At 32.8% G+C, this 10076-nt stretch overlaps 1 long non-coding RNA gene and 1 other non-coding gene across 3 annotated transcripts; both read left to right on the forward strand.

The window, feature by feature from the left end:
• The first annotated feature begins 2349 nt into the window (after window positions 1–2349).
• On the forward strand, window positions 2350–6672 carry LOC145807875 (uncharacterized). Of its 2 annotated transcripts, XR_014351279.1 has the most exons (5): window positions 2350–2533; window positions 2955–3056; window positions 5555–5598; window positions 5825–5963; window positions 6542–6672. It is a non-coding gene; the product is annotated as an uncharacterized LOC145807875 (long non-coding RNA). The 2 variants fall into 2 exon arrangements; XR_014351280.1 differs by lacking the exon at window positions 2955–3056 and having other exon boundaries at window positions 2440–2533.
• A 2717-nt stretch (window positions 6673–9389) lies between these two features.
• Window positions 9390–9538, forward strand: LOC145812550 (5.8S ribosomal RNA). Its single transcript, XR_014355992.1, has one exon. It is a non-coding gene; the product is annotated as a 5.8S ribosomal RNA (ribosomal RNA).
• Window positions 9539–10076: the final 538 nt, after the last annotated feature.

Consider the following 10076-nt stretch of genomic DNA (forward strand, 5'->3'; position numbering starts at 1 on the left):
GTCAATCTACTAGATCTAAAAAAATAAAAAAATAAAAAACAAACAAAACAAAAAATTGAAAAAAATCTTCTAAAAGGTTCATTAATAATGAAAGTTTTCATTTATTATTATTATTTTTTTCTCGTCTTAGTTGAATATAAAAATGTAATATTTTCTAAAAGGCTACCTATAATTTTTCCTTTTTTATTTTGAAAATTTATGCTAGGCTCGAGAGTATTTTGCTGCAATTTCTACTTGTAAAACATAAACAAATTAAATAAATTAAAAAAAAATTGAACATAAAAATTGAAAGTTGAGAAATAAGTGCATTTACTTTTAGTGCCCATTTCACAACTTGTCTTTACTTTTTGTTATTTTTTTAACTTTGGTATGACTTCTTATTTGGTTTCCTAATATTCACTTTTTAAAAAATTAAAATTTTTTATTTTTCATATATTTTTATTTTTACTGATTTTTTTTAGTATTTTAAGAAATTTTTTTTTTAATTTTTAAATACACCTCACATAAATACACTTAAAAAATATAATATTTATGAAAAAAAATCTTAAAAAAATTCACTAAACACCAAAATATATATAAAAAAAATGAAAATTCAATACATTTTTCATATTCTTGTGTATTTATTAATTTTTTAAAATATATTTTACAAATATTTTATTTTTTTAGATGTATCTAAGAAAAATGCATAAACAAAAGTAAAAAAATTGCATAAAATTTTAAAACTATTCACTAAAAACAAAAAAATACGAAAAACAAAACACTAAATTTCCAAAAAATTGAAACCGAACACAGATTTTGAATGATTTTTAATTTTTTTTTTTGTTGTGACAACCAACCTTTTTATCTGATTATTAATGTAACGCTCTCAAAATAATACATAAAATCCATCACTTTAGACATGCATTGATATAAAAGAAACTAACCATTTCTATTCATCAGAGTAATTCTTCCACTGTATTACATGTTAGCAACAAAAGCAAATGCCCTATAGGCTTACAGCTTTCCAAGTCAACACTTGGTTACACAAAAGAAGAGTACTAACTCTATACAAAATAAGCCCTTGGCTTGATATACATGTAATACAAACAAAATAAACAAAAGGAGTCTTCAACTCTCATCATCATCCAAGCTATGTCCTTGGAGGTGGCATACTACCTGTACCTGAAAATAATGTCCCATAAAGGGTGAGCCAACGCCCAGTAGAGATATGCTAAACACAGTATGAGCAATGACTAAGACATTAGCAATTGATAAATGTTCAATTTCCATAAACCAATTCATAACCAATTTCCATTTCATGAGCACTATGTTCATGTTTCATTTTAGTTTCCATTTCTTATCAATTTCACAATTTACATCAACAGCTTAGAACCTGGCCAACCACTTATATGAGACAGTGACTCATATTAAACATTTCCCATTTCTACAATAGATAAACATACTAGTTGTATCAACATCTCAACAGATAAGCATACAAGTTGTATCCACATTTCAATAGATATGCATATTAGCTATATCAACACTTCCAAAGATAAGCATATGAGCTGTATCAATACTTCCAAAGATAAGCATATGAGCTATATCAACACAATATCTGACAAGCATATGAGTTGTATCAGTGGAGTCCATCCCCTATCTCCTCCCAAACGACATCCGGTTTAGAGGTCCATCTCCTATCTTCCCCTAAAGCGTGGAGTACATCCCCTATCTCCTCCCACACACACAACGTATATACACAAAGGTCATATACACAATCAATCAATACATAACGTTAATGTATTCTATCAACCGTCATACTCTATGACATATCCAATTGATTAGTTTTAGTTTGCCTAATCATCATGCATTGTCTACAACAATCAAAACTACCCTCCACCGGTAGCCCAAGCAATTATTTCTAAACAGATAATAAAAGCTCCAACAGATAAAATATCAATGTTTTCAAAAGTGAGCGATTAATAAATCTAACTCCACTATTCAACCATATAATGAACCAATTTCACTATTCCAACTCAATTCCATAAAGTCACAATTTTCCCAAAATTAGGGTTTTCCACCCGGTTTCCAAATATTGACCTAATGGTCTAAATATCAACAATCAACAACAATATCATTATTTTGAACCCACAATACATATTTTAGACTCAAAATAACAAATCCTCTTTTAACATTTTGAAACCCTAAGTCCCAAAATTACCCAACTTCAACACTTTATCAAAACAACCAAAAATCTAGATCAAAGACCATACGAGTGAGTAGGAATCCCTACCTCAAATTCGGAGCTCAAGGAAAGAAGGTGAGGAAACTCAATGTGCTCCAAAACTCAATATTTTCGGATCAAAGGATCAAATATTATAGATTTTAGAGTCCATTTCAATAGGTGAAGAATCAAATATTGCGAAGAGAGAAGATGGGTTGGTTTCAATTGCAGAGGAAGTGATCTCAGGAGAGTCTGTGCTTGATTTCTCAGATCGGTCTCAGAGTGATTTCGATTTTGAAGTTCTCTCTCTCGATTTCGAAGCTTCACCGCGAGGTATTGGTTTCTCTCTCTCTCAAGCTCTTCCTTCTTGTCTCTCTCGATTTCGTTATTGTGATCTATTGCTTATTTGTGTTGAAACCTGTAATCATTGACATATTGTTGTTGCTACTTATAAAATATTTATATGAGCTTGTCTTGAAATTTTGTTGTTGTTAGGCCAGAAGATTAGTCATCACTTCCATTCCCCAATTCCAGAAAAATGGTGTAGTTCCAAATCGAGCACTAACAGTTGGTACTCGTAAGACCTCATGGGCACTTCTCACCTCTGGCAAATTCCTGGAAATAATGTTCTATGATTTAAGCCCTATCATTAAAATCTAGTGCAAACTCTAATCATTGAATTTAATTTAAGTATTGATTGTATGTTAATTGTGGAACTTAATAACACAATCTACATTTTTTTTTTTGTGGCAAGCCTTTCAACATATATTCTTCACCATATATTCTTGAGGGCAAGATCTACAACTGCAAGCAGTGCCGAAGCCATCTAGCTCTCTGTGAAGACATCGTTTCCAAGGTTTTTTTCTCTAATCAGTCTATGCTTTCTTGTTTTCTTTTCCATTTTCACTAGATTTTCTGCTTGATGATTGGATGACTGTTTTGATATGGTGATTTTGCTTATGACTATGGTACTTACTAATGTGGAATTGATGAGTGTTTATTGTAAGTTGTTATTTACAATTAGATACAAGTGATTGTTTGAGTTATTTGTGGTCTAATCTTTGGTTATTTGTTTTTTAAACCGAGGCAAAGTTTGTATCCTTGCCTTGTTTTCTCTGAGGATTCAAAATTCTCCCCATGTAGAAAATGAGGAACCCCCATTTTGTCCTTTGACTATGAGTTTTGCTTAACTAATTTAATTCCAATGATATGCTCAATATTAATATTAAGATTACTGAGTGTCCAAAAATTGGATTTGAGTGAGGACCAATATGGGCTTGAATGGAGCATGATGGTCAAAAAAGGATCATAGCAGCCCAAAATAGTTGAATGCAGCTTTGTAATCCTCGGAAGCTCTTTGCTTTGTAGGCCTTGGCAATAAGCAATTGTGTCAGCATTTACAATAGGTCTTAATTGGCAATTGAGTTTTATTGATATTGTAGGTTAAAAGGTACAGTAATTCTTAGCACTTAGGAGAGTTTTCGCGGAAATAAGGGTTTTCGCGGCATTTTTTTAAACGTCATTTTTGTTAATATTTTTGTCAATCTATTGAGTGATCAGTAGTTATTTATTTGGTTTAGACATGTATTTGGAATAGAGTAGTACTAGTAGAGTTCAAAATCTACTTTGTGGAACTAGGGATTGCAAAGTTTATTGGTTCTAGCTGATTTTTAGGAGTTAAGTGTGTGAATCTTTTGTACTTATTCCAGTTACAAGATTAGGGGCTTTAAGCAGGAAATAAGAATGAAAGATGAGACTGTAAATGGAACTTACTATCTACATACAAATAAATAAGGAAATTAATTGTTCCAATGAGATAAAAAGATTATGAATAATGAATGATAAAATACTTCCAAGCTTACAAATTAATATATTTATAGATTCACTAAAAAAAACATATGAGAACACACAAATCATATATTTACAGTGAGTGAACACTAATATTTTTCTTCTACGAACCATACTTGTTGCTATTGAAGGGTGAAAAACATAAAAACAGAGGCAACTAAAAGAGAAAGAAAAACAAACAGATCCTAAATTTCTAGTGGAGTATTTTTTTGTTACTTTATTGGCCTGAAAGTTGATTGGAAACCTTTCATTTATTTCTAGTGGAATATTTGTTCAAATAACATTACTATATGCATTAGTTTTTCATTTATTTCATTACTGTATGCATGCATACCAAATGATGCTCCACATATTCAACAAAACTTCAAGTCTTTTTATGATGATGGAAGCTAGAGAACTTCTTTGGAAAATAAACCAACCAGAGAACTCAGAAAAAATATACAAAATACTCAATTAATCAATCCTCAACTTGAAATTGCAGGGTGTGAATTGAATACATCAAACAAAATGGGAAAGGAAGGTGGAAAAAAAGAAAAAACACCCAGCAGAAAATAGGAGATAGAAAACTCAATGATTTAGTCACCAAGCTCAAATCCATAAATTGAATTCGATTACTCTAGCTCTTGTGTATATGAATGACATCCTTGATGAGGTCTGCTATTATGTTCTGTTTTGTGTGTGTGTGTGTGTGTGTGTGTGTGTGTTTTATCAATTCATGTTGTATTCATTGAAAAAGTCTAATAAATTATTGACAATCTATCCTTCAATGTTGCTTTTTGGCATTTATTATATCAACTATGTTTTATTCCAAAGAATTAATTCTTGACTCTAAAGAACATATGTCATCAATTAATAAACTGTGTTCTTATGTGCATGCTTGTCTAGTGCTCTAGATTTCATTGTTAAGATAAATAAAATGTGGGCTCACCCTTCTTCCTGCACTGGATTTAGCAAAAGCTTAGTTAATGAAATTTGTTGTACCTCTTTTTGTTAAGCTTGATCTAGATCTAAAGAAATTAGTTTTTAGACTGATCACACATTGTCAGATCTTGATGTTGGACTAGTGAAGTGCAATATCCAAATAGACGTAGTAATATCCAAATAGTTTTTATTTTTTAAATCCTTTTGCTAATTAGAGCCATATTGGTGTATTTAGAACATAATGTTATGTATTTTTTCTTCTTTTTGTTCACCGTATATCTTTTTGATAATCCCTTCGTAGACTTAATGTTGACTTTTAGCTATTTCGCAAGTGGTCTGAGAAACATTCACCCTTGTGTAAGAAATCAATTATTCGATTGAAGGTGTGCTTATGATGGTCAATTGTTGACTGGGCATATTAATTATTTAATAGTGCATTATTTCAAAATTAATGTCCATGTTGATCTAGATCTGGCCTTTTGATTATTAACTTATAAGACAATTTAAGGTCCACGTTGCTCTCGTTAAATTATGTTGTGTATGCCGCATTCGTTTGGTAACTTTTTTCATATATTTCTTGTACAGCTTGGGAGCCTTTGCTTGGACCAAACCAGTGGTACTGCCACATGGTATGTATTCTTTTCTCAAATAATTTGTACCTCTTCAACATCAATTTTAAATCTCTTATTTTTTTACTTAATAGTGCATTATTTCAAAATTGAACAAAGCCTTAATGTTTGGTAACCATTGGTATGTTGGTCAGTAACTTGAAAATAAAAAAATCATCCTTGTGGTCAACTATTTTAATTGTGATTTATTTTCTTTTCCTTTGTGGTGTGTTTTAATTATTTGTAGGGTGGGAATGACTCTAGGGAAGAGAGTGACAACATTGATTGGGATACTGAAGATGAACTAGAAATTCAGAATTTTCCTTTGTCTTCCTGTTCAAGTTTGACAAATCCTGGTGGAGAAGCTATTGTTATGTGCTGGAGAGGTAAATATTATAGGCTTATAGCAGAAGCTATAGTGATTTTTTTTTTTTTTAGTTGTGGCATCAAAATTATTGGCAACTGGGGAATTGCTATACACCTAGAGAAGGAAATTGTCTTTTTTAGTAATCCTACCAGTAACTGATTACTATTGTTGAATGTTATGAACCCATGTGGGACATCGTTGAAATGCTTGTGCATGTGGCCCATACTGTGTATGGGCTTGCCTAAAATTCTCATGGAAAAAAAGCACTTCACTGTAAACTGGTACTTGAATATTATCACACGGTGCTGGAGTGCCCAAACATTAGAATGATTTTTTTTTCTTAATTTTGAAGGGAGATCAGCCTGAACAAGTGGCATGAATATAATATTTTGTTGAAACCTGTCTGTAAAATCTACTACCTTGTCATTCTTGCTGAATGTGCTTGAGACGATAATTTATTTTTTTTCAAAAATGGCTCGTAAGATGATGTTACTTTTTATATGTTCTATATTTCTCTCTGTTTTGCACCACCTCAAGAATTTATGTTCGACATTTGTTTTATCAAAATTCTGATGCATCACATAATGCCTACACCAGGTTTTGGAAGAGGTGAAATGAGGACATTGGTGAAGTTTTGGTGTTCCAGCTTCCTTTTCTAAGAATCAGCATTCTAATTCATAGTGGATACAAAGGTGAGATACATTAACAGAGAAGCAGGAGCATATTAGGTAATTAAAAATCTATTGTACCTTTTTAACAAATTGAACCAGTGTATTAGGTAATTCATCATCTCCTCCCTCCTCTTTCCCCTTCTTTCCCCTTACAGAAAACCATGTTCGATCCAAAAACTGAACTTGCAGAGGATTTACTTCTCATTTGATCTTTCAAGAGGATTTACTAATACTAGATTATTTGATATCATTTTTTCCCCCTTGAGTTTGGATGATTATGCTGCCGCTAATGATCAATATGAACAAAAACTGAAGAAAGAGACTTTGGTATTTTTGATGTTGGCAACGTAAGATAGATTTGTAAATTTTCTTATTTGGAAATGCATAACATTTTTTTAACAAATTGAACTTTTTTGAGGTGAGGCGCTTATTTAATCTACATTTGAGCTGGTCACTGTAGTTATGGAGATGGAGAGCCATGATAATGCTGCAAGATTTACAAATGGTTTACTGGGGTGGGTAGTTTTGTCACTTTCGAACTAACTTTGGTAGTGCATTGCTTTTAGAAATTTGCGTGAAGATTCCACAAATGATGCTTATGCTTTGATTTGCTATGTTTAGTAGTTAGCTAAATGAAATTATTTAGTGCTACATCAGTTGTTCAGTCGTCCGATGAACAGTTTCTATGTTTGGTTTCGGTGTGCGTAGCGTTGCTCTATTATTATTGATAGCATTGTTACATACTTGAACGCATATAAACAAAATCTTTTTGACTTGTTTCTCAATTGATTTTCAATTTGAGAAGTTTCATATTCTTAGCAATTTATGGGAACCCAGGGCAGTAATTAAGTCAAGTGGCAGTGGATTTTCTTAAATCTATTTTTATTCTTTTTGGTTATGAGGAAAGCAAAAAGAAGGAAATGTGGTGGAAAACAGGGACACTCTGTCCTATTCATCTGTGTTGCCATGTTCAGTTGCTATGATATTGTTGTCTAGCTTTGTTTAGGAGATCTTCTGAGATTTAGATCAACCCTCTCCTACTGCATGCTATTTTTTGCCATAGATTTGTCACTCTGCTTCATTTCTCTCTGCTAACAAATCTTGATTATTATTTCTCGCTGCTCATGTTCAGACAAGACGTCGTTTTTGGAAGTGAATTATCATCTTGTCGATGTCATAGGTTTTGTTGGTGAGCTGTATCCTGATAAGAACAGTGATAACAAGAAGCATGTGCTTTACACAAAAACATTATTGTTACATACAAGGATCAGGTCCTTTGCTTATGAGCCATTTGATTTTTTGGTTGAGAATTGTGAATTCAATTTTTGGATATGTTATTTTGTGGATAATGTTAAAACATCATTTTTGGATATGTTATTTTGTCGGTAATGGTGATTGGATATTAAATTGAATGAGAAAGTGAATTAATGATGCATTTACTTTTTGAATGGGAGTTATTATTTCATATTAGTGTTATTCAGTTTTATTATAGGTATTTTTTTAATTCAATCACATAAAATTAGCACTATTAAAAAAAAAAAAGAGGATATCACGACATTTCTTAGAACGCCACCTAAACTTTAAAGCTCAGTTTAAAAAAAGAAGAAGATATGACGGCATTTTGAAAACGTCGTTAAAATCATAGTGATGTCATAGTACTGTTAGGGTGGGAACATTTGGCCGCGTTTTTAAAAACACCGTCTATAGTAATATAACGGCATTTTTAAAACGCCATAAAATTATTGTGAGGGCCAAATTGTCGGTGTTTGCTACTAAACGTCACAAAAAGAATTAGCGGTTAAAAACGCCACTAAAAGCTGAATTTCCTGCAGTGAATGCACCCATTTTCTCTTGATTTCTCTTCAATTTTTTGTGTAGATATCAATTTAGATGACTCAATATAAACATTATAGGGTGAAATTGATATAACTGGAACTATAAAGAATAAATTGACACAATAAGCAAATTACAGAAGCTAATAGTGTAATTTAGCCTAAATCTTTTGTATGTTATTCTTATTAAGAGAGTGATATGAATATAACAGTGATACTATTGGAAAATTACAAATCAATGTACCTTCACAAAATATTTACAATTTCATAGCAAAAATTAATTATTGAAGTTAACAAAATTTATCATTGATTTAATTTTTTTTTTTAAAGACATGCGATGTAATTTTTTCAAAATTAATCACATCTCAAACCCCATGTACACCAAAATAAAATTTAAAAAGGGAGGACATACTTACCTCTAGTATAAGTGATGGCATCCAATAGGAGTCCACAAGTAGGGTCCTCTTGAACCCCAGGGTTATGGAAAATGACCTTAACAGGTCTGTGATGAAAAATGACCTTGACTACGTCCCTGCCCTTTGTACACACCACCCGTTGCTCCTACCGATTGAATGGTCTAGTGAAGTGTTCGAATCGCGGCGATGTGGTCGGTTCTCTTTCGGCGACGTCATGACAAGTCCACTAAACCTTATCATTTAAAGGAATGAGAAGTCGTAATAAGGTTTCCGCAGGTGAACTTGCGGAAGGATCATTGTTGATGCCTCTACGTAGCAGAACAACTCGCGAACTTGTCATTACCGCTGGGGAAACAAGAGGTGGGTCGTCGGCTCCCTCCTGTTGCACCTCGTCGAGAGTGTGCTCGGAGCCCCTTTAGGGGCGACGGGTGCCATTCCTCGGCAAACCAACAAACCCTAGTGCGAATTGTGCCAAGAAACTCGAACAAAGAGAGTACACTCGGTGCAACTCATGAAAAAACCAAATGACTCTCGGCAACAAATATCTCAGCTCTCGCATTGATGAAGAACATAGCGAAATGCGATACTTGGTGTGAATTGCAGAATCCCGTGAACCATCGAGTCTTTGAAAGCAAGTTGCGCCCGAAGCCATTAGGTTGAGGGCACGTCTTGTAATAACCCGACCCTCGCACATGTTTCTGGTATACTTTCAGTCCCTTGTTTTGTGCATTTGAACGCTTAATGTGAAATTTCTTGTGAAAGTAAGTTTAAGCAAAAGAATCTTGTGATTGAAGACCTGTATCTGTTGAACAAGAAATCATATCTATCACAATTAAAATGTTTGGATTAGAAATCGAGGGCCTTAGAGGCTTAACAATCTGAAATTGATTTTATATTTGAGATTGGTATAATTTTTTAAGTTATAATATGATTTTCTGTGAAATTTCAATTTGGAATGATTAAACTGATTAAATTTCGTCTTATTTACTTTATATTTATAATGGTCCCTTAAACATTTGACTTGGCAATCCATTTCTACAAATATCTCCTGAGAGAGAGAGAATTAGAGAGGAAGAGAGGAAGAGGGTTTGAGAGGGAGTTCATCAAGGAGAAGATGGGGAGAATTGAGAGGACTCTTAGAGATTCTAACTCAAGGTATGTTTAGCCTATGCTGATTGACCCCTCTCTTGAACTTGGGTAGGAATTCCTCTAT

The sequence above is a fragment of the Camellia sinensis genome, chromosome 14, assembly GCF_055761805.1.
Source record: "Camellia sinensis isolate YWXY chromosome 14, ASM5576180v1, whole genome shotgun sequence".
Taxonomy (NCBI): Eukaryota; Viridiplantae; Streptophyta; class Magnoliopsida; order Ericales; family Theaceae; genus Camellia; species Camellia sinensis.